Source organism: Montipora foliosa, chromosome 6 (assembly GCF_036669935.1).
Source record: "Montipora foliosa isolate CH-2021 chromosome 6, ASM3666993v2, whole genome shotgun sequence".
NCBI lineage: Eukaryota > Metazoa > Cnidaria > Anthozoa > Scleractinia > Acroporidae > Montipora > Montipora foliosa.
The window spans coordinates 24,242,894-24,247,893 of record NC_090874.1 but is presented as its reverse complement, the minus strand read 5'-3'; positions in this window follow the sequence as shown (position 1 = coordinate 24,247,893).

The window sequence follows — 5,000 nt, the reverse complement described above, 5'->3', positions numbered from 1 at the left end:
GACGAGTAATGGACTTCGACAACAATCTATCGCCCGTCGAGCCGAAATCAAAGTGAGCTGTTTTTCAAATATTTTACCAAGTGTGCTGTTATGTAGAACACTGAAACCAAATGAAAAAATTGTCTGGTAACTTATGGGTTCAACGAAGACACAGAACGAATCGAACACCTTACGTGGATCTGTGATCAACTCTGCACAGTCTTCAGTAAAAACATAATTGGAAATGTGACAGCCAAGAATTATTTGAAAGAAAGCTTGTCGTCTATCTTGTGCTTCATTATTCAATGCAAAGGTTCTTCATGGAAACGGTTTGATCCTGAAATTTTGTTTGTTGTAATATTAGTTATATTGCGCATATTGACGCGATTGAGTTTCTTGTCTTCACGCACGCAATGAAATAGGAAGAAGTTTTCGCCTCTAAGAGCAAATATTTGTTTGTTTGTTTCAATACATTTTTCGCTGGAAAAGGATTCTGTGGTATTTTCAGCCTTTGTGAATTATAATATCATGTTGTGTATTGAATTTTCGAGCTTAAGGTTGAAATGTGATATGGGAGAAATTTTTTAGTATTGCTCTGTAAACAGGAAGTGTTCACAGGCCTGTTGGAAGCGTGCTTGAGTTTCAACAAAATGAGGCCCAAAATCAGTGACAAATTGTGACGCCGATGAATAATAAAGTAGCTGCTATTTCCAAAATGATTGAATTACCTGGTGATAAATAACGTCGTACGCGTCTTGGAGAGTACATTTTGACTTTGCATAAACAAATGGTTAACCTTTTAAGAGTTGGGCGACTGTGATCTTTGTTTTGACTTCGCTCATTTATTGTCAAACTTTAGAACACTTGACAGAAAAAGAAACTTACAAAAACCCGGTATCTTGCCATCATTTGACACATATGCTTCACTGTTTGGCGAGTAAACATGTCGTGGTTACCTAATCACGGCGCCCGCTGAATTCCGGCCATGTCACTTTCGATTTTGCGATTTATTTGAACGTAGCAAAAATCTCCCAAAATGTTTGTCGCTGATCGTAACTTTTATATTCTATATTCACGGTTCAAAATTAATGTTGTTTTCATGTCGTAAATATTTTATTCTCGATCGACAGTCCCGGAAACTTCCTTCTGCTTGGCCTAAAAACTGTGTATCAATAGTTATTTACTTTTGCATCAATATTTGTTTTTCCATAAAGCAAGGTAACAAAATCTGTACCTTGCTCAGTTCGCATTTGTTAGCGTTAATAGTATTTTCGGTCCAATGCTTCTGTTTTATGAGGGGTATATTGTTTTGGTCTCCCATCAAGGCACTAACCAGGGACAGGGACAGGGACAGGGAATAAACTTAAGTAAACCACAGCTGTCAGATGCTCAGAGGGTACGCTTAAACTAGTGGTGAAAGAAACTGTGATAGAGCTTGAAAATTGTCAACACGTCAGCCCAGAAGCATATGTTTCTCTTTTCCCATTTATTTTCTTCAATCTTTCTGGGTTCAGTACTTTGCTAGTAACCACATGTCTTCTCAGGCTATTTACCCAAGACTTCTACCATGGCACTACAATGATAGACAATACCAAAACAAGATCGTGCACTGTTAGAGCTACATATTATGCAAGGACAACTTGAATCTCCTGGAAGACAACACACAGCTCAGTTGACATTTTATATGGAATAAATCGCTGTGTTACTTCACTACCACACGTAAGCAATGCGTGTCTATTTTTCCTCAAGAGGACAGGAATTTCTTCTTTCTACAAATGATTAATTAATAGGCCGGTAGCCAGGTTGTTAACCTCAGAAAAGGATCTGTTTCGTCGTACGAACGTGTGAGGACCTGTGAGCCAAAGGGCCTCTGCTTGTAAGACTTCTGGGTGACCCATTAAATGGTCTTAATGACCCCCCAATTTGAAAAATCTTTTCTGAAACGGTGCACGTACCACAGGCAACCCAGTGTACCCTCACGGAGGGTCTAGTTTGGTGAAATTTGGGGACCGAATTAGTGAAATCCAAAAATCAGAGTGGCAACATTGCATCGATGTTCAGTGTAATATGAATCGCTTTAACGAAAGGTCAATTGATTTAGTGTTATTACAAATGCTTTATCGAAACAAGAAATGACTCATATGGTATGTATATAAATCCACCTGACATGAAATGGTTTATGCAAAGGACAAATGGTTTACCTTGATGTGAAATGAATTAAGGAAAAAAAAAACACAAGTGGTTCAAAGTATCGGCAAATGATTCAATGTAATCTGAAACGGTTTAACAAACGGACGATTGATTTAGCGTAATCACAAATGGCCCAGCGAGACAACAAATGGTCTGAAAAGAACTGAAATGCTACAGTCCACTAAGAAACGAATCGACCTAATATGAAATGGTTTTCCCTAATGCGAAATGAAGTAGAGAAAAGGCAAATGGTTTGGGGTGACCACAAACGATTTACCCCTTTGCGTGACACTTCGCCAAACCGCCGAAAATACCAATGTGAAATGGAACAGCCAAATGTCAAATGGAACAGCCAAGTCTAAAATGGAACTGTCCAAACGCAAGTGGGTCACGGTATCGGCAAATGATTCAGTGTAATCTGACACGGTTTAACAAATTGACGTTTGATTTAGCGTAATCATAAGCGGCGCAGCGAAACAACAAAAGGTCTGAAAGGAACTCAAATGCTACAGTCCGCTAAAGAAACGGATCGACCTAAATATGAAATGGTTTATGCAAAGGAAAAATGGTTTTCCCTGATGCGAAATGAAGTAGAGAAAAAGCAAATGGTTTGGGGCGACCACAAACGATTTAACCCTTTGCGTGACATACAACACTTCGCCGAACCGCCAAAAATACCAATATGAAATGGAACAGCCAAATGTCGAATGGAACAGCCAAGTCTGAAATGGCACAGTCCATGTGGGGTCTGACGTCAAGATCGGACATCAACTACTTAAATTTGGCGCGAAAGCAGCTTGTTTACAAGCGGGATTTCACCTGCCCTTTGTACAGTTCGGTAAGTTTGCTTCTGCTGATTTTCTGTTAAAATTATTTACTGCCTTCATTACAGAGTTTCGTCGTCATGCCAAAGGAAGCATTGGTAAATTTATATTAACAGGAACTCATGAGCTCCAGATATCAACTGTAGTTAGGATTGAAATGTTTACACACGCAATTGCAAATGCATCATCGTCTGCCATGATTCCTCATGTGGCAGGGTTTCCACAGTCTGACTTGTTTCGTTAAGCCGCCTTTTCGCTGTAGACACTGGGTTTTATCGGTTTACTTGAAAGTATTATGATCTTGGAACGAAAAAAAATCTTGAAAAATCGACAGAATTCGTTGCCGATAGCCCGCAAATCGTGCCCATCAACACTTTTCTGAAAGTAAATCATGCCCTATTTTTCAGCGTGGAAAAATCAGAAGATAGATCATGTAAATATGGCCAACAAATTTAAGGGAACGCAAATGCAGTTCTTAAAAATTCAACAAATTTGCATATTCGGTATGGTTGGCGCACGGATGCAAAGTCTAAAGTGTAGAATGTGGGTAGGTTGGATAGTTGGATGGGGTAATCTGTGGTAGAAGGTTCGAATCCTCCTTACATCATATTTCTTTCTTTTTGTTTTCCTTTTTTTCTCTAATAGTTTTATTCTCTTTTTTGTTTGCAATTTATGTTCTCATTTTATAGGCCTCCTGCTTTAAACGTAAATATAGCTTATGAAAATAATTACAGTCAACTCTCAGGTATTCAGATGATGTAACTTTCGAGCGAACGAGAGCAGATTTCGTGTCGTGATTACCCCATATACTACTGGTAACGCCAAGCAGGGGCTCATAGACAATCTTGGACAGAATAAAATGGAACAGAAATGCCCTCTCTCCCCCAAATCAAGCATGAAGGTGCGTGAAGGCCAAAACGCGCCATTTCCCCATCACTGATTTTGGGGGAAGGGGTGGTCTCAATGTTTCATTTAATTTGTCCAAGATTGTGGTTCGTTTACTTTTTGACTGAACCATTTGACTAAAGGCAACACGAGTACTTGTATTTAGGCTGCATCATTTCTAACTCATTTAGTCTCTTCTGCACTGCGCCAATGAACTAATTGACATTGCTATATTCCTTTAACATACTTCGTATTTTTGGCGGTGACGGCCGCCCATATGAAGTTGCCTTGGTCGACGAAAATTCAGGTAGAATAAGGAGCGCTTTCCTTTTGAACGGAAAATCCGATTGATCTGGTGGTAAATAAAATGGAACAGACTTTTCCATTGAACATTTTTCGGGAAAAAAAGGAATATCTTCAAAGGTATTCCTCGTTTCTCGGTTTTCCCGAAATGATCGGCAGATCCTGTGCCATTTACTGTGTCCCACTCGTACCATGCCCCTTCATGATTTTGCGCGCAAAGACAGGCACACTCCATGGTGGCCCCGCCTTGGTGTTTAGCTGTGCAAAATGAATCGTGCTGGTTTCGGTCAATTCACGCGGGTGCTTTTACAGCTAATACCTGCACAACTGCAGGTGAGAATTACTACTAATGAAGTAATATTTATTGTTTGTTTCCTAACTGTTGCTGTCTTTTGAGGCGCGAAATTTCTTTTCGGTTGTCACAAACTCGTTCCATTCCGTTTTGATTGAGGAAATTTGTTCTGTCTCTTTTAGCAGAAAATTCTCCCCGGTTTTAAATACCTTTCCATTTTGTGATGATTACATTTAAATTTAACTTACTTTTTGTTAAGGAACTGCTCTATATTTGACTCAACAATTGCTGTTTGTCAGTCTTTAATCTCCAATAGACAATATCATTTATTTGTAATGGGAACTAGGTACATATTCTTACTTACTTTTCAGTTGGCCTGAATTCTAATTTCACCACATTTCTGTAATACATGAACTCTTTTTTTATGAGAAACTTTTTGTTATAACGACGTGAAGGCCGGTTTCGATCCTGAATCACAATTTTATGGCCACACAGCCTGAGTTTTAATTCTCAGCTAAAATATAAGA